Consider the following 20,243-nt stretch of genomic DNA (forward strand, 5'->3'; position numbering starts at 1 on the left):
TAGCTACCAGAAAGCAAGGCTCCTTTGCATGAAATAATTGGAATAAACAGATGCATCTCTCCATACACACTCAGGTCAGCTGCCTAGGAGATGCGAACACGTTTCCTTCTGGTTTTAATATCTGGAATCTACAAAAGGGAAGAAACAGGGCTTTTTCTTGATTGTGGAGATACCTGAATGACAGACACGTTAGATGGAAAAATGGGAAATTAATCTTGAGATAGAGAAAGGAACAAGTACTGGGTATGTCTGTGCTTTTATTTATCTGAAAATGATATTTTATTAAGTGTGTGTCACAGATTATGGCCTGGGGCGGGGAGAAACCAGCATTTAAAACCAGAATGGATCTGCAGAAAGGAAAAAACCTTATCTGTTCTTTGGGAACACAATGCCTCTCTCAGAAGAATTTTGGGTATCCAAAATGAAGTTGTATTTCTTGCGCAAATCAAAGATGAAGTTCCAACATGAGAGAAATGCTTTGCAACAGTGTCAGTTGCCAGCATCTCTTTAAAAAGACTACTCACACTCCAAGTGTGTCTGTCCCTCCTTCCCTCCCTCCTTCCTTCCTTCCTTCCTTCCTTCCTTCCCTCCTTCCTTCCTTCCTTCCCTCCTTCCTTCCTTCCCTTCATTCCCTTTCTTCATTCCTTCCTTCCCTCCTTCCTTCCTTCCTTCCTTCCTTCCCTTCTCCCTTCCTTCCTTCCTTCCCTCCTTCCCTTCCTTCCTTCCTTCCTTCCTTCCTTCCTTCCTTCCTTCCCTCCTTCCCTTCCTTCCTTCCCTCCTTCCTTCCTTCCTTCCTTCCTTCCCTCCTTCCTTCCTTCCTTCCTTCCTTCCTTCCTTCCTTCCTTCCTTCCTTCCTTCCTTCCTTCCTTCCTTCCTTTCTTCCTTCCTTCCTTCCTTCCTTCCTTCCTTCCTTCCTTCCTTCCTTCCTTCCTTCCTTCCTTCCTTCCTTCCTTCCTTCCTTCCTTCCTTCCTTCCTTCCTTCCTTCCTTCCTTCCTTCCTTCCTTCCTTCCTTCCTTCCTTTCTTCCTTCCTTTCTTCCTTCCTTCCTTCCTTCCTTCCCTCCTTCCCTTCCTTCCTTCCTTCCTTCCTTCCTTCCTTCCTTCCTTCCTTCCTTCCTTCCTTCCTTCCTTCCCTTCCTTCCTTCCTTCCTTCCTTCCTTCCTTCCCTCCTTCCTTCCTTCCTTCCCTCCTTCCCTTCCTTCCTTCCTTCCTTCCTTCCTTCCTTCCTTCCCTCCTTCCTTCCTTCCTTCCTTCCTTCCTTCCTTCCTTCCTTCCTTCCTTCCTTCCTTCCTTCCTTCCTTCCTTCCCTTCCTTCCTTCCTTCCTTCCTTCCTTCCTTCCTTCCTTCCTTCCTTCCTTCCTTCCTTCCTTCCTTCCTTCCTTCCTTCCTTCCTTCCTTCCTTCCTTCCTTCCTTCCTTCCTTCCTTCCTTCCTTCCTTCCTTCCTTCCTTCCTTCCTTCCTTCCTTCCTTCCTTCCTTCCTTCCTTCCTTCCTTCCTTCCCTTCCCTCCTTCCTTCCTTCCCTTCCCTCCTTCCTTCCTTCCTTCCTTCCTTCCTTCCTTCCTTCCTTCCTTCCTTCCTTCCTTCCTTCCTTCCTTCCTTCCTTCCTTCCTTCCTTCCTTCCTTCCTTCCTTCCTTCCTTCCTTCCTTCCTTCCTTCCTTCCTTCCTTCCTTCCCTTCCCTCCTTCCTTCCTTCCCTTCCTTCCTTCCTTCCTTCCTTCCTTCCTTCCTTCCTTCCTTCCTTCCTTCCTTCCTTCCTTCCTTCCTTCCTTCCTTCCCTCCTTCCCTCCTCCCTCCCTCCCTCCCTCCCTCCCTCCCCTCCTTCCTTCCCAAGCACACACAGCCCCAGTCTGTACCACACCTTATCGCCACGAAGGATTCTACTTTGGACAAAGAAGGAAGAAAAGCCTTTCACCTTTCGCGTTTCCTCCTCCTAATTCAGCCCCTGTGGGCTGCAATTGCTTCTGCTGGTGCGGGCTGAAGCGTGAGCTGGGGCTGGTAAACATTAAACACCCAGCTAGGGAGAAAGTGATTTGCTAAGTCAGCTGGGCGTAGGTGGGCTGGACATGTTAATCGCTACTGTTTAGTTTTGTACATGGGGCACTGTGGGCTAGCAGAACCTAAAGGCATCACAGCTGTAGCCCAGAAATCTTGCAGATCAGGAACCCTTTAGAAAATCCCTGAGATTTCCCATGTGGAATAATAGCAGCTCCACGACTCCAGCAATTTCCACAGGCAACAGCCCCCCAGTCATGCAGCGTGGGACCAAGGACCGACAGTTTAACCAGGGAGGAACGCTATACCCAAATATAAAGTAACGACCAAGAAATCAGTGACTTTCTGCAATGCGGTATGCTAAGCATGCTGGAGTTTTTCCAGAACAAAACTGGAATCTCTGGGTGAAGCTTCTCTGCCCTTTTACATCAGCTTGAAGCCAAAGGGCTCTTCTTAGACTATCCTATAGATGGAGCTTGTAAGCTTACAAGGAAACTTGACCCATGCTGTGAGCTCCCAGGGAAAAGCCTCTGCTGTAGGGAGTTCAAATGGGAAGGAGGAGGGAATGCTCTAAACAGATTGCGCGTCTGCACTCAGGGAAGAGAGCCATGAAGCAGAGCGAGGTTGCGTTTCTGACTCTGCGTCCCTCAGCCACTGTGATTTAGTTGCCTCCTTTCCTAACTGGAAAGAGCTTTGCTCTTCGCAGCGGTGCTACTAACCACCCTCATCCCTCGCAGGCCAGCCCCGAGGTCCTGACTTTGTTCTTCCTAGGAACCCTAAAGAAGCCAATGTTTCTTGCTATCTGGCTATTTTTTGACATGATTATTATAATACTGACTTTCTGGTGTTCCAAATCCAAGCCACGCACATGAGTTTTGACAGGAGACAAGTCCAACGTCCCCTTTCTCCCGCCCCATTGGATGAGCTTCACGTTCACGCTCCAGTTTCTATGGCAATAATCACGGTTTTGTTTCACCACTGGTAAACTCTGCCGCTCCCCGCTGAGTTATCCAACGCTAGTGAGGAAAAAACGGTGGGAAAACGGGGGCCATGCTCCCTTAGCTCTCATTTCATCTCCACGGGGCCACCCTCCGGCCCAGCGTGCAGACAAGGAGGTGAGTGTGAGCGAGGTCCCGCCGGGCTGCCGCGGGACACAGGCCCAGCCTGAGCTGCCGAAGCCCGCGTCGGGAGCTCGGAGCAGCCATCCCTCCCCGTGGCTGTACAGCATGGATGCCGGAACCATTTCGTGCACCCAGCCTGGGGCCAGGGGCATGGAGAACGGTTTTATTTCTCCTGTCTGTCGATGACAGCTGTGGCTGGACCCTTGGATAAGAAGGGGAAGGGGAAGGACTGCAGTTCTTCTCTGGTTTCTGAGGTTCTGCTGCTGCCTCCCACCTCTGCCAGCATGGGGGAGGCTGAGATGGGTAAAGCATGGCCTCAGCTTTTTTAAAAAAAGAAAGAAGGCGAGGGCTTAGCTCCCTGGGACACCCATGGCCCTGTCCTGCTCTGTGGCACCTCCAGGCTACCTGGTGGCTCACACGGACCCCGTGTCGACTCGCTGGCTTTAAAGCAGTTATGCTACACATGGCTGCATTTCACTGTGTGCAGACCGAGCCACTCAGAGCAAACGTGTGCCATTAAAAAAGAAGTCACTTACAAACAATTAAGAGATTGGCCAGATGCCAGCAGAAGAGGGGTATAAATCAACTTGTCTCCACTGGTTTTAATGGAGCAAGGCTGCGGACTGTGAGGTGACCACTGGGCTCTCTGACTTCCCGAAAAGCGGCCACCAGAAACCCAGGCCCTCCTTGCCACAGTCTCTTTAAGCAGCAAGGTTGTTTGGGAAGCCCTACAGCGTCAAGAGGAAATATCCACGCATCTCCTTCTGCTTGAATCTGCAGTCTGCAGGCTGAAGCCACAGCAGAGCAGAGAGAGGGGCCAGCACCCCTTTTACAGCCAGGCTTTCACTGCTAGCCCTTTAGAGACAAGGTGGGAAAATCTGGAGAAACACGTGAGTAAGGATTAACACCCTGAACGCTGCCAGCACAGAGTGCCTACAACAACTGCTCGTGTCCTCTCGGAGAGAAAAGTGCAGCCAGCTTTCCCACCCCTCCAGATCAGCTCTTAGCACCAGTTGCAAGGGCAGCTCCTCCACGTGCCCCTCTGCCTTCAGCTAGGACCACCAGCTCCGCCATGGACACCTGCCTGGTGTCCACCAAGATATGAGGGTACCACTGCCTTGCTCTCCATCATCATCATCACAACACGAGCCAAATGGTCAGATTTATCCCTATATGGCTCTCCTGGAATAGTGACAGGCAAGGGAACTAATCACTACACAGGAGCATCGGTTTATCCTTTCTTTTCACTACATGGAGTTCTTTGAGACCCAAACTGTGGTGAAGATGCAACTCATTTCCATCCACTTAATGCCAGCGAAATCCATGGAGTTGCTCTCCATCGTCATCACTGTATCCCAGAGCAGACCCTGGCCCACTCCAGTAACACAGTGCTAGGACGTGCTGAGCCCAACTACTTTTGCTCTTGTACTGGTGTAAATCAGCAGCGACGGTGCGAAGCCGAGGGAGTCTAACTTTCCTTTACGCTGCCATTACGGCGCTGACGTCAGTGAAGCAATTTCAGATTTATGCTAGTGTCATTGAGAAAGGAATTAGACCTAATTGATTTACACCACTGTAAACCTGATGTGCAAGGGGACCTGGGTTTGCAGCACAGAGCCCTGTCCAGGCACTGATGGAAGACAGGGCTAGCTACCCAAATAACGGCTTAATCTGAAGAATCCTTATTTATCGTCTCTGAATGTGTGCGCGCACGTAGGAAGGAGGTTTGGAAGACGGCAATTAAAATAAACAGCAGATCACTTATCCTAAACATCTGCCTCATAAAAGCAGAAAATCAGATGTTGCACTGGAACACGTGCTATTTGCTGCTCTCAGTAACACAGAGGGAGCACAGCTCGCCTGACCTCTTCCAACATTTCCTCTGCCCCGAGATCTGCATTCCCCAGGGTTCACAAGTCAAAACATAATATTCAAAACAGAAGTTGGCTGAAGAAACCTTGCAGTCTCTGTTCTTGACTGGTGCCTGTTCACCTGTGGGAAGCTTGGATTTGCTCACCAGACAAACACGATGAGAGGGATGGACCACCCGCATCCCACAAAGCAAGGGATGTGTGGAGGCAGGCCACAAGCATTCATCTTGCTAACCACGCAGCCAGCTGGGTATCACTCATTTACGTTCCCTTATTTTGTTTCAGTACAGCCCCAGAAGAGATGGAAGACTAACGATGAAATCACTTTTGATCATTAGTCATAACACATCCTAGGCTGACGGGCAGCCATTCTGCAGGGCGAAGATCTGATGAGAAAGTAAAAATGACCTTTTCAATCAAGGGGAATCGACTATTGCCCACATGGCCACAGCCCCCAAGCGGCATTTCCCAAGGGGTCAAGGAAAGGATGAAGAGGGAAAAAATTCCCGCCCTGGCCCTAGGCTGTAGATTGGCAGTCGATTGTCTTAGTGGTTTGCTAAGTGGTTTCGCAAATCTTAGAAGATTTGCTTCACTTAATTTGAGACAGGCACACTGTGGAAATCTCCATCTGAGCTAGTCGTCCAGAAATACGGGCTCCTCTAGGAGCCAGCCTCAGAGCAATGTAGCTACCCACAGGGCAGCTGAGCAGCAATTCCCCTAAGCACCAGCCGGGTTCAGGGAGGAGCGAGGGCAGGGCAGCGGGGCTTCACTCCAGAGCCTCCCTGCACTCCAGGCAAACAAGACCGTCTCAGCCTTGCACGGCACAGTCTCTGCATCTCAACGGGGGTCTGCCAGCCTCGTAAAGATTGGCACAGATTGTCTACAGATTCTCCCCTCTTTTCTTTCCTGCCTCTTCAGTCTCTCATTGGAAACTCTTGCTATTTTATCATGTTTCAGCAACCTGTCATCCACCATTTGCCAACAATTCTTCCTATAACCTTTAAATAGCATATGTTAAAAGTGCAGGGTGTAAAAAGATTCCTAGGGTACGACAACATGAAATGAATGATCAGTTGCTTCTTCACAGATCACGGTAAAGATCCGTGAAGAAGACCCAGTTAATGTGCGACAAGAGGCTGAGGTGTAACATAAGGGCAGGAGGAACCCAGTGTACCAATCCCAGAGTCAGGCTACTTTAAGACCACACTTACTTAAGAAAGGACAAAATGACATCTCGGCCCATTTAGTTTGCTGTAACCCAAACCTGTGCTTTAGGGCATCTCTGTACTTGGCTGTACGAGGTGATGTTCTGGGTGACACATGGTGATGCTACTTGTTTTGTTGCAGGTCTCTGACACAGCATCTTTCCTCCATGACTCCTAGGTGCAAGTCACAGCCTCGGGAATGCCTGGCAGCGCCTCTGAACACTTTGCAGTGCATCCATCAGCGCAGGGGTAGTATTTCTTCCCCGTCACTCTCCCCTGCACCAGGCTGTGCTTATTTTATACTCCTTCCCCATGAGCTCTGCTATGGGACAGGGATCCAGCAGCCACTGCAACAAAGCCAAACTTTGACACAACGTCCCAGTTAGTGTCACTTCTTAGCACGTGTCCAGTTGCCCGCTAGCCAGGCACCAGCTTCACTTCGCACCTCCACTTGTTGGTTGTGGTATCAAACGTCTCTGAAGACCTAAGTCCTCTTTGTCCTTTATCACCAGCTGAAGGACACCGATCTCCCACCACCAGGCTATCACTCGAATCTGCCAGGGTCTCGGTGAAGATCACCGGCTCTTACATGGATGCAGATGGCAGTCCCATCACTAAATCCCAAACCTGGATCTTCATTTACTTTGCTGAGAAATAACGTCCTCATCAAATTCTAGGTTTGAAGGACTTCTTTTTTTCCTGGCAGAGGATCATCAAAGTAACTCTGGAAAGTAGCCAGAGTGTGAACAGCTGCAAAGCAACAGGCTTTTAAAAGCTGTGTTAGCTTATTTCTCTCTTGTTTGCTTGCCCCAGCTTTTCTGAGGGGGTTGTTTGTTTCTTTTTTTTGAATTTTGGGGAAGTGGAAAAGACGTTGTTTGCTTTGCTTTTTTTAAATCATTGAACAGATTGAAGGTGGTTCCCAACAGAGCAACAATTCTCTTTGAAACTATTAAATCAAACTGTAAAATCCTGCAGTCCCTCAGCAGGAGCTCTTGACTGTGGGAGAGTTGGGAGCCTTGTGTAATGCTTTTCTGGGGTTTTATGGCTTTTTGGCAAATAATGATTTTCATCCCTGTGCTTTCCTGACAATAGTGCAATGCGCCAGGGCATGTGCTGCTATGGTGCACTCCACTCTCGCAGTCGAGAGACGTCACTCAAACGTTGCAGCTGTGACTACCAGGGCAGTGGGAGAACTGGAGAAAGGGAAGATACTTTCTGAAGCCTTAATAGAAGAGGTTTGCTCTGAAAGATGAGCTACTGCACATACATGATGTAAGTGTAAAATACCCTGTATGTGGGATCTCACTACGCTCTCGAGGTACAGACACATGATTTCATGACTATACAAAAACCCACATCTTTTCGATGCTCTGCAAACCTGAAATTATGACAGAGATAAGTGTGCTGTTATAACCAGAGCCCTGCATGCCAGATAATGCAGGAAATGTGTTTATCTTGGTTTGTGGCACACGGTAATTTCCTTTCCTTGGTGTGATGCCAACATAGCGTAGACTTGTCCTTAAGCTGGGCTTACACCCAGTTTCCTATGCAGTTGTTTCAACTAATACAGACTTCAAACCAAACCAAGAAGTGAACAATAAGCAGAACACCCTTCTCCCTGTAGGAACAACAGAACACCCAAACAGCACCCTCGCTCCTCCACCTGCCTCCGTACTCCACACCTTATCGAAGGACGGTGCTGGATGGGGTTTCAGCTCCCCTCCTGCCACGCAATCCAAGGATGCAGCTCTGAGCATTCTGCGCACACTGACCCTGCTTTGAGCAGGGGGTTTGGACTGGATGATCTCCAGAGGTCCCTGCCAGCCCCGGCTACTCTGCAGTCCTGTGAAATACAGCAGGTAGGAGCACTGCTGCGTGCCGGGTGCAGAAGGTCATGCAACATGAAAAAGGATATACATGAAGACACCACCATCTCCTCTTTCCTGCCAGCCAGCTGTGAAATAGCAAAGACTACCTCCTAGTTTTCCCGTGAAATGCCTGGTTTCTGCCCTCTGACAGCACACTGTGCTTGCGGGGCTGTAGAAACACATCAGCTGCCAGGGGCATTCCAGTGGCAGTTTCCCCAAGAGCTCTTGAGGTCTTCCCAGAGGACCCTTCCATTAAGTGTCACTGGCATTGGAGTGGCAAGGTGTTGGCGACGTGGGCACTACCAGCTCCTGCCGAGAGAGCATGGCAGGGTTGGTTCTCAGGTTCGATGAGGTGGGATCCCACTTAGGGTCAAGTTGTTCCTCAAGGCCCCACCAGTTTCCTTCTGGCAGAGGAGTATTTGAAGTGACAGGCTGCCAGCCCCAGCAGACAGAGGTGGACCACCATCAAGAGAACCAAATTTAAGGGCCATTATGACAGAGATTAAGCCCAGGTGCCTTCCCTGCCCTGCTTTTAGATGCAAATCCACATATGAGAATAGCAAACAATGGTCCAGAGAAAGAGCCAGGGATCTGACAAACCTGACAGAAGTGGCATATCAGCAGGTCATTCAGGGCTTGCCTGTGAATGCCTGGAGGGGCTTCACACTAAAAAAAAGTCCTACGTTTTTAAGAAAGAAACATGTGTGTACATTTCCCTTCAAGCAATGAAAATCCTTCTCCAGACTTTGCGTCATTGCTTGTGGAATTCAGGTCTGAACTCTTGATTTCCTCCAACTGCTTCAAACGCTCCGAGGAGTTCTGGAAAACCTTGTAAATGGATTTTGGGTGCTCTGTTTAATTGTTTTATGCAAAATAACCTGGGGTCAGCAGAAAATGCAAAAGAATTTTTATTTTAGAAAGTCCAACAGTGCGATGGAGCAGCTCTCCAGTAACGCACCAAGCGCTCAGCCAGGGTTTTGTTTTCTACCACAAAAAGCAGGGATATCCCCTCCGTACTGCCTTGTGGCATGGGCAGACACCTCATCAGCGGTGGTTGGTCAGACCACAGAATCTCTCTTTTTAGAGGAGTTTGGTGCATTTCGTACATACATACACCCGTAACTGACAGTCACAGCTACCAGACTGTTCTAACCTAAATTCTGCCTCCTCGAACCGAGCATTTCCAGGATGGCTGTCAGCCTTGAACAGGGGACGGGGACACAGGTGGAATTCAGGCCAGGTGAAACTGGGCATTATCATCTCCCCTTCAGAAACACAGAGACTTAACATCCCCGTTTGTGCTTTGCTGTGAGCTTTGGAGATGCTGCTGTGGCTCCCTCGAGACTCTTCCTGGGGGGAAGAGGCAGCAAGAGAGTGCAAGGCACGGAGGACGTCCTCCCTCCACCCCTCACGTGCAGCTCTGCGGCTGTCTCTCTCGCAGGCGCCGTTCCCATGCGAGGCTCCAGTGAGGATGATCTCTGATCCCAAGGGCATGAGTGGAACGGCCTCGGATGTGGGAAATGGTTTACAATTATCCTCAGGCAGCCTACGAACCCCACGCCAGCCCCAGGGGCAGAGCGCAGGGAGGCTGCATGAGACGCTTCCACCACGCTTAGGAACTGCTGTGCCCTGCTGAGCCGCCGCAGCCCGCTCTGTACGCCAGGAGCTGGCGGCCATCGGGGTCCCCTTTCCCGCCAGGGAGGAGCAGAGCCTGGCGGAGCCTCACCGGGGAAGGACACGGGTGGTTTGTGTCCGTCCACCTCCAACGCTCCTGCCGCCCAGCCCGCCTCCGCACTGCTCTTCTCCTTCCACGATGAAAGCCAGAGCGTGACACGCGTCGGGCGCTGACCCCACGTGATGCCAGAAAAGGCCTGATGCAAGGCCAGATGGAGGCAATGGCTCCTGTGACCCTCCCGGAGGAGGAAGGCAGTGCTCCTGCCTGCGGCCCCGGCGCCGCGGTGCGCGGCCGGCGTCGGAGCGTGGTCCCGCCAGCGGCCGGGAGGAAGGAGGAAGGGAAGGCATTTGCCTGTTTACGTCAACACAAAAGTATTTCCCTCTTTTTCAAAATGGTGCGTTTCATCTGCTGATCTCGAAGCAGTTGGGAAAGAAGTGTTATCTCTCCCACCCAGCAGATAAGGGGTTAGGATCTGACCAAGGTCACTCAGCAAGCCAGAGCCACTAGTGATATGTCTGGTTTCCAAATCTCCAATCTTCAGCCGACTCTCGGCGCAGCTCTGACATCCCCTGATGAATGTGGGAGCTAACACTAATGCTAGTTTATGACTAACGTGACTAATGAGGTAATGCGGATACTAGTTTAGACTCAGAGACAGTGGATGCTGGTTCAGCCACAAATAAAATTCTTTATTCAAATGAATCCCTTCCTTTCCCTTAGAAGAACTTAGTCTCCAAAACTGTGTATTATCCACCTGCTTGACTTCTTGGGATTGGGATGTGGCAGAGAGGACGAGGGACAGGGCAGCAGCTGCCCGTGAGAGGTGATGATGGGAGAAATTCTGTTCTTGCGATCTGAAATCACTCCGCTGTGTTACACAAATTCATGTTTGGCGAGAGGAGCCAGGCCATGGGACAGCTCAAAAGCAGCTATTCCGAAATATGACTTTGGTGATGTGTTTTTAAGCATCACCGCTTTGGGAAGGCAGGAGGAAGAAGTCACCAGTTTCTGTTCTGCTCCCGTCCTGCTGCTGGAGGGGACGGTGCCCAGATGCGGCAATATTTCAGGGGCTGCCCGGGGCAGAAGGGGTTCGGTCAGGGCTCGGGCTGCCTTTGAGCCAGACCGCGGCAGGTGCACAGGGCGAAAGGGAAGCGTCTCTGATGAATGGGAATCCAAGTAGAAAGAGAAACTGGTGAAATGTTAATGCTGCAGTGGGGCATGAAGCGTTCTCTCTTCTCAGGAGTGGTTACAGGGCTCGTAAAGGTCAGGGTTTCTTTTTTAGAGCCTCAAATTTTGACATTTGACCTGGCAAGGTATTGCCACTGCCACTGGGAGGTAAGAGATATGCCGGTGCCCCTTGGGATCGTTGATGGCAGCTCGAAAACTTGATGCTGGCACGAACGTTAACGGCTCAGAAGGGAGCAGGCAAAGAGAACAGGGGAAAGCAAACGAAGGAGGGAGAAGAAAGAAAAGCCACAGGTTTTCTTTGCAGGCGTACGGTTTGCTCGCGCCTGGGGACAGGCAGTTACGCAAGTGTAAGTGATTCAGCACAAAGAAACCGTCTGAGGCGCGAGTCCTTCCCCTCCGGTGGCAGCGGCAACTCTGGCTAACAGAGTGCAAATAACGCAAAAGCGGTATAAACAGCATGGCCACCCCCGTCACAGCCCTTCTCCATAGCCACCTGCGCGGTGGCTGTCCTGCAGGACACAGGCGGCTCTGGGGCAGGTGGCATTAACCCCCCTTAGCTGGCATCCCTGACCCGCACCGGGCACAGCACAGAGCAGCTCTCCCCCATGCTGGGGCTCTCAGCCTGTTCTCGCCATAGCAGCGGTTTCTCACCTCTTTTTCCTAAGATCAAAGAACGGCTGGAGACTCCTGAGCACCAATGCAAGTGGCCTGCTCTTGTCCAGCCAGGGAGCCAGGAGGCGTCGGGAAAGGATGTGACTGTGGCAGAGCCGTGCAGAACTGCAGAGCGCAGCACTGGAAGCAGACCCGAGGCTGGCGGGTCCCCGCACGACGCTGTCTCCCACCTCAGAGCAAGCAGGAAAGTCTTATTTCGAAGATGGAGCAGCACGTTTTGCCCCTTGGACATTTTCCCGAGACTGTTTCTGAACTGCCCACATGCATGCCGTCAGTGTACAGCATCTATCGGCACGCCTTCCCATCCCCTCCTCACGGTACTTAATCTAATAAAGAACGAACCTATTTTTCACCTCACACAAGAGTAACCTAAGAGCAAACACAGTCATTTCCCCCGTGCATGCTGGAGTCACACAAACAACTTGAAGGAGAGTCTAAGTGGCAATTATCTGCAATCATGGTTATATCACTGGTATTTGGAGGACACTGCTCCTGGGGAAGTCCCGCGGCTCCATCATCCCATTAAATCGGTGACAACCATATTAGAAATACAATAGTGTGTGGGCAGGGAAAGAGATGGAGCCCTGGTCATCCTTTATTTCTATCTTATGCAATAAATCCCCAGTAACTTTTTCAAAAGCAGCTCTGGAGCTTAAGTCCCATTTTCAAAATTGCCTTGGGTAATCGTCCCCTCGTAGATGAGTGGATGTGATGTGATGAGAGTAAGGCCGACTCTTTTTCCCTTATCCTGCTCACCCACATCAAAGGGTGGAGCGCGGAGGTTTGTGCCAGGGCTGAGAAATAGTCACTCCCAGGTTTTACAGGGCTAAACCTGTGCAGAAAACACTTAGCCTCACCATGGCTGAGTTCACATTACACTTTGCTTTCCTTCAACAACGCAAAGCGACAGCCGCTGGCACGCCGAGATGCTGCACATGGCTGATGGTATCGCAGGCAGACACAACACAGCCCCGCAGCAGGCAGCAACCCAGTTCTGCAGCGCAAACAGCACGAAGGCAATGGCCAGAAATCCATGGGTGGAGCGGGCATCACACCTGGGTAAATACAACCGCACCAAGAAGGCCTGTTTTCCCAGGGCCCGGCTTGGTAATTGCACCACAGCAGCCCTCAGGGGCTTTTCTGCTTTGCTCTCTGGCAAGCACCTTCTTCAGCGAGTGAGCAAATGGTTGGCATCTGCCACGGAGATATAAAAAGCCGTCCCTGCGAGGTGGAGCTCGGCTTGTTGATGATCTCATGGTTTCAGTCAGGGTGACCTGCTGCGCTTGATGGATGCACCCCTTCCTCCAGTGCCCCTGCCCTCCTTCACCAGCAGCCACTTCTGTCTTCAGCTGAGTTTTCCGCCAGGGAGGCTGGGATCATCCACCTGCAGGAATGACGGCCCTGGCATTTATGAGGGGTTCAAGCAGCTCATCTACAGCCCTCTGATGGTCTGAGATGGAGGAGCTTTCAAGTTTATTATATTTTAAATCAGTTGCATAGTTATGACAGCATTGAAATCGGAAGGCCTCCGACTTGTTATAGAGAGTGCCCAGCAGCTGTGTAGCGTTGTCTGATTCCTCCACATTTGACCCTGCGATACAAGGGCTCGCTGCGATGGCGAGAGGACAGAGCAGGGCTCAGGATCACAGGAGTTTCCACCTGCGTGCCAAAATGGCCAGTAAAGAACCCGTGATGTGCAATGAAAGAGTGGTTTCTGTGGCATGGAAATCTATCCAGAGAGAGTCTGTGTGGAAATCGTAACTGAGCTTTTCATAAATTACTGGAAGTCAAATGTTAACAACTTCCAAGTAAGGAAGATAAAAGGTGGAGCAGCTGAGGTGCACACATGCATTCCACTCTATTATTCTCGCCTCAAAAACCAGTCCAGCCAGCCTTTTAATCACTCAGCAGCTCATCTCTAAATTGTCTCTATTATTAACAGTAAAGTGCTTGTTATTTGCATTGCCGTCCTTTGTAGGAGCTATGGATGGGGATGAGGATGCCTGCGGTGAGAGGCATGGCACAGGCACGGGATGAGCAGTGCGGGCAGGACCCCGGCATGCCTCTGCTGCCCTCCTTGAACGGGGATGCTCCCGAGCAAGGACTGAAACAGAATAACTGTGAGCAAGGGGGGAAAACAGAGGGGACAGGCATAGGAAACCGTGTGCCTCTGGGGTGTCCCAGGCTCTTCTGCCCAGAGGTGGGCACACCATCATCCCGTGCAGGGCAAACACAGCACGAAAAACTTTCAGGTGACTTCTGAGCACAATATCCCCATCCCTGTGTTTACACTATAGTGGAGGAATCCTCCAGAAATGCACAAGATGACCTAACACGTCTAGTTTCTATTAGTCATTTACTTGTAACAAACAGTAATTGGAACTCCTGGCTAAAATCACTGGGGATTTCCTCAGGCAAAGCCATAGCTTGGACCTGGCTTTGCTGATGCTATAATTAGCATGTGTACAGAAAAGCACCGATTAGCATCCGCCGACTTCTCTGGCCTGATTTGCACCAACGTTCGTGATGCAATTGCCTCCTTCATGCTGGCTTCTTGCTTCTTGTATCATAGGCAGAAGAATGTGGCATCCCTGGATGAATCATGCAAGAAGCAGGGGGAAAAGAAGAGAGTGCTCTGCAAACACAACCTTTTTTGTCATCAGCTGAAAGAAGGAAATATAACGCATACTTTGGGTTAATGAAAACAGGAAACTTTGCAAGGGATGCAGTCACTTTTAGATTAGGCAGGATGACTCAAGACTGACTGATAAATATAACACAAAATAGCTTTCTGCTGCTACTAGGCAAGGGTTGCCCTCTTGGAGCAAAGGGTTGCATCTTATCCTTTGGGGATCTAGCCCTGTCCTCTCACCCTCTCGGTGGTGAGGTGTAATGACCGAGTGGCAGTTGTCTTACGGCACTCTAGGTAAGCTCTGGCAAAGTAACAAAAGGGTTTAATCGTTAAGTGAAATTGGATCAGGCTGAGGTTCAGATTCCTGCTGCGGAAGCCAAGAAATGACAATATCTGGCAGTTGTGAAGCATCTTCTCTCCAAGCTCCCGGACGCCGCTTGCAGAGGCGCTGCTCTCGCAGGCGCCGCGTGCCTGGCAGGCTCCATTTTGCAGGCGAGCGCGGCGAGGCACCGAGATGTGAGATGAGTCACCGCAGCGCAGCGCAGACCTCAGCGCTGTCGGTTTCTAATCTGGATCCTGCATCGTAGATGTTTGTCACTATGGAACAGGGTGATATTTTCATGCTGTATTTCTTCCTGCGACTCAATAGGCACCTCACATAAAAGCCTTTGTGCTTCAGAGAGGATTGAGGTCTTGAGGAATTATGTACAAAGCCTGAACAAACATTTTGGCACTACCGAGTCACATGTGCTTCAATAACAGCACAATCCCTACCCAGTGGCAATGTAACCCAGGCTGCTTTTCAGGGATGGCTACAGACACTGGAGACTGGGGGCATCTCCATGTTCCTCCAAGGGTGCCTTGCACAGCAGGACAACTCCAGCTGGGACCTGGCCCATGGATAGGTTTACACCCGAATACGGCCAGGGTCTTGCCCAGGTCCCGGTCCTGCCCGGCTCCCACCTCCCCACGGGAGGTCTGACTGTCCTTGGGGCACGATGCAGCTGCGGGCCCCTCTGCACGTCCCCCGGAGTTGCTCACGGCAAAATCATCTTGGCAAAGCGGTGTTGACGCTAGCCACGTGGCACGCACACGTGTTACTGCCGGCTCTGGAAATAGCATGGCCGCAGCAACGCAGGCCCATTCGCCGCGCTGACAAGTGTGCACGATGGACATACCAGGCGCGGTGAGCTGCGCTGACCCGACCCTTCCAAACCACAGCTGCTGGCTGGCACGTCTTGCACTGTGGAGACACCCCAAGACGATAAATTAAAAGCAAACTAAGAGCAGCAAACCTTCTGGGAGCAATGCTGATGCCAAAGCCCAAGCAGCATCCCTGGTGCCACCCAGGCACCCAACCGCTTCCCGTGGGTCTCCTCGCGGGAAAACCCCGTCTCCCCACTCGCACCTCGCAGCTGCATCTCCTGCCTATCGCCAAGGCCATTGCCGCGCCGGGGCAGGGAGACGGCTGTCCCGATTTGTCTCCATACCTGTCAGAGACGCCCACTGCAAAGGCAGGCGTGCTTGCAGAAGGACAGAACCGCCCGCTCCACACCCTCCCTAATCGCACCTTGGCAGGCGCAGAGCGGCCTCCGAGAAGGAAGCAAGCTTGTGTTCATTTTAGAGGAAATCATCGCTCTACACAAAGCTTCAACAACTCGGGAAGGAACCTGGGGGCTGAGAGGAAATTGTGAATTATTGCTTTATATAATCCTGCCTTCTGCCAAGGACTGGGAGGGAACTTTCCAAACGCACAGGTTTGTCTTGGTATCTTCTACAAGGAAGAGGAGAAAAAAGATGCTGCAGGAAAGAACCTGGTTGCAAGACTCAAATGCCCCAGCTCCAGAAGGGGAGGGATGGAAAATAAGGGAAACAAAGATGGTGTATTAAGGCATGGACATCAGGCTGTCTTCATCTGTTGTCCATCGCTGGTTTTCTCTGGGCACCTCTATCTACAGGTAGAGGCTCCGAATAGAAAACACATTAAAAAATGCTTTTTTTAAGCCACCTTCTAATTCTTTCAGCACTCGTGGACATCAGAAATTAAAACCCCCAGCTAACGCCAGCCAGAGAACAAGCGGGCACTACCCAAGCACGTCTGCCCCAAATTCCAAATCAAGATGCTGCTCTCCCCAGCTATGGCTTTTATTTAAAAAGCAATGCATTTGGCAGGGACTCTTCCTGGCCATTTGATTTGTGAGCCTTTGAGGGATGCTCACAAGCATGTCATCCCACCCATAGGAGCTCTTTCTTAAAAAAATGCAAGGAGAGATTGCCACATTTTTCACTTGACTCCAGCAGAAGTCTGCTGGGAAACTCTAATTTCACCATGAAATAACTCAGCCCTGGGCTCCTGGGTGCCGAATGAAGCCCCGTGAGCTTCACTCCGCTCCTACCCAGCCCACAGGGTTGTGTGGGTGCCGCGGTGCCTGACGGGAGCGCCTGACTCTGAAACCGCCAGAGGAATTCTGTCCCTGCAGCCCTGAGCAGAGCTGAAGAGCCGCACAGGCTGCTGGAGACGGCTCTTTGCTCTGGCTACGTGGCTGAAACTGGGCCTGTCCCCTTTCCACCATCAGAGCACCTGCCTGGATCCAAGGAACGCCCTCCTGCCACGTTGGGAGAGTTTGGAGAGGCATTTCACCAACAGCAAAGACCGCTTCTGTGCTCAGAGGTTTTATGCTTGGATGCAACGGGCAAAGCCCGTTGCCAGCGCAGGAAAGCTAATGTATTCTGGTCCACCAGCCACGCAGGCTCCCACATAGGCATCGTGTTGGCAAAACACAGCACCCATGCCAAGACTTCCCTTTGTGGTCACCGTTTGGACCAGCAGCTGCTGGCTCCTGCCTCCCCAGCTCCAGCTCCGCATGAGCTCCAGCGCTGATCCCAGCGGAGTGAGCGTGATGTGCAGCTCTCTGCTCCCAGTCGGGGCAGCTCTGCCAGCACGGGTCCTTGGGGGTCTCCCACTGCCCCAAGGAGATGGAGGAAAAGTCTTGGCGGAGGCCAGAGGCAGCTCAGGACGGAGGAGAGGAGGGATGAAAGGTTTCCCCTTTCCCAGCTGCAATGGCAGCACGGGAAGGGCTGATGGGCATGTTGGAGCGGTCACAGGCAGGGATGCCAGAGGTGCAAGTCCTGTGCAATAGGAGGGTAAGCTACAGATACAGGCGCCAAAGCACAAACAGAAGAAAGCAGCTGGGAGCAGCCGGGGCTCCAGGACGGTGCTGGGCACCAGCATTGTGGCTCAGCTCTGGAGCTGGGCAATCCTGCAGGCTGCAGGGCAGAGCCGGAGTGCAGAGGCACAGCCACCGCTCCCAAGGAGACGCAAGGCAAGGCAACGCCTACACGGGATGATGACAGTTGCAGGCATCTCCCCTGCTCAGGGAGAGTACCTGAGCAGCACAGCACGGGTGCAACATGCTCTGTGCCTTCTCCAGTGTCCGGCTAGGATGGGACGTGACTAGGGACTGGCTTGATACCGCTGTCTTGTGGCTCCTGGCCCTGAGACTGGCAGAGTGAAAAGGTGACACCCAGGGCCAGGATTTGCTGGATTTTTACTGGACAGGAGGATCAGTTGTCTCTTTTTCATCCCTCTCCAGTGGAAACCCCCTCCGCATCCCTTCATTAGGTCTGAATGCCCTGTCCCAGCTGATCTACTCAGTCATCAGCAGGGACAGGGCTCTGCTCACCAGCGTGACTTGAACACCTAACTTGGGCCACTTAAATCCTTACTTGCAGTTTGCAGATGCAGAGAACTTTTCCTTGCATACCAGTTGCCTGCAATGAGCCAGCTCTTCCTCAGCATCTCCCATCCCCAGGAGAAACCAAACCCTGCACAAGGCATTGGCAACAAGGGACAGGAGCGTCTGCCGAGCAGCCTGCCTCCCCTCTGAAATGCTCGGCTGAAGCAATGCTCAAACACCACCTCCCTTTATCTCTCGCTAGCCCTCTCGGTGAATTGGGTGCTTGTTCTGCCTTGGGTGGAAAAATTCTAGCTCCAACTTGTCAACAGTCCCCCGACGCGGTCCCACTGCACGGCCACCTGGCTCAGCTGGCGGGGTCTGCAGCTCCCTGGCACGGTGTGCCCTCGCCGTGCTCATCGCCCGCGTGATTTGGGTTTAAACATCACCCCTTGCCCTGCCCCGTCACCTGCCTGCTCCCTGCCCGGGCCATCTTCCCGCAGTGCTTGCTTGCGGGGCCAGGCCTTCCAACACTGGCTCTGCCAGGCAGGAGGGAAGAGTAATGATTTGAGACAAAAATATGTGATGCCATTTACAGGTAAAAGCAGAATCTTTTCATTTGGTTGAAGTTATTTTTCCCCTGCTCTTCCTGAAACTGGAACCGCACTGCAGGAGGTGGCATGGTGCAAGGCAGAGGAGCCCGTCTTTAAAAATAAACCAACACTCACCTTCCCTACTCTGGGAGCATAAATTAGGCTGGCCACTTGCCTTGGACAACTCCCCCGACACTGGGAACAAACTGTGCATGCACTGCCTCTCTAATGGCCATCCTCTCTCACCCGTGGTTCCCCAGCATTTCTGTATCACTGGGAAACTGTCCCCTCTGCCTTCGTCCTGCCGCCTTCCTCCTGCCGGATCTGCTAAACCGAACTCATACGGGCTGAAAGCAGACAAGGAACCTCCTAACGGAGGAGGGAAGAGGCACCAGTCAAACTGCCTGCACTGAAATGCAGATCCTGCTGTCATGGCATTTTCCAGCCCTGTTTCTTCTCCTTCTGCAATCCCTTTCCAGCTTCTCCCTCCTCTTCCACGTGGGATCCAGCCTCTTGCTTTCCACCGTGAGTTTCCTGCTGGCACTTGAGTCATTGATCCTCCTAGGACCGAGTGCTCATCTCCATTTGTTTCTTCATCATCTTTTTACACTCCTCTTGGGCTATATTTCATTTTGCCTCTGTTCTGTGGTTGCCTCCACGTGTCCCTTCAACCATTCTCCTTTGAGTCCTTCTCTTTCTCGCTCTTTTTCATCACCAGTCTGTACTGCATTTATGACTTTATTGGCAGAGCTGATGGAAGCCTCCTTACAGACACAGGCCCTCAGTGAGCTGCAGTTGTCCAAACCTATGCTAAAAAAGTTGGCACTGTCCAGTTTTATCATTATCTTTCCCCTTCTGAGTTTTGCATGTTAAAGGGAATTCTTAGGCAGAGAAAGAAAACATCCCTGGAATCACTCTGTCTTTGATATAAGCCTTTGGCTTTGCAAATCGTGTCAGAAAGGAAAATCCCCAAAGCTCTGCCATCTAACTGTAGCAAACCAAAATCCTATCCTGCGGCCAAACAAGTGAGTCCAAGCGTGCTGCTCCGCGGTGGCTTGCCCCTGGCATGGAGGGCTGGAGCCAGCCCGGCCCGAGACCAAACCCGAGCAGATGCAATCCCGGCACCCCCTCCTGGGGTCCCCCTAAGGTCTGGGGGGACACCGGGAGGGAGACCTCCTTGTGCCCCTCGCCAGCACTGCTGCAGAGCCCCACGCTTCACTTCAGACCAACAATCCTTTCCCCCCTCTCCAATTCATTTCTGGCTCTCCTGGCCAACATCCACAAGTCATGCCTAGAAATCACAGCCCCCCGGCCCTGCTGCCGCCGGCTCTGGCTCGGAGGCTGATCACACCGCGGCTCCGCGCCCTGACCTTTCCCTTCTGGGAACAGCACGCGCCCCTCGCCTCCCATCACTTGGCTCCTGCCCACCGCCAAGCGAGAGGCAGCCCAGCCGAGCAGCCGGCACCCTGCCCCTCTCCCTGCCTCCTCCAGCCCTGCCAGCCCGGCGCGGCGGCAGCCGGTGTGTCATCACCTCCTGCGCCGCGGAGAGATGCCTGCAACTGTCCCTTACAGTCTGCTAGCAAATGTCAGCTGGGGGCCTGCGAAGGAGGGGCTGGGACGGCAGGAGGAACAGCCTGTCCATCGCTCTGCTGCCGGGGACGGGGGATGTTCGTTCAGGGCTGGATGACTCTCCTGGAGGGGTTTCCATGCTATAAATAGGTACCCTGAGGATCCCCTTTTACGAAGGGTCTT

At 52.1% G+C, this 20,243-nt stretch overlaps 1 protein-coding gene across 1 annotated transcript in view; it reads right to left on the minus strand.

The window, feature by feature from the left end:
* Positions 1–20,243, minus strand: part of ADRB2 (adrenoceptor beta 2) — a 35,614-nt gene that overhangs the window by 3,971 nt on the left and 11,400 nt on the right. The window lies entirely within an intron of this gene.

The sequence above is a fragment of the Nipponia nippon genome, unplaced genomic scaffold (assembly GCF_047370975.1).
Source record: "Nipponia nippon isolate SJK-2023a ecotype South Korea unplaced genomic scaffold, ASM4737097v1 scaffold_17, whole genome shotgun sequence".
Lineage (NCBI taxonomy): Eukaryota > Metazoa > Chordata > Aves > Pelecaniformes > Threskiornithidae > Nipponia > Nipponia nippon.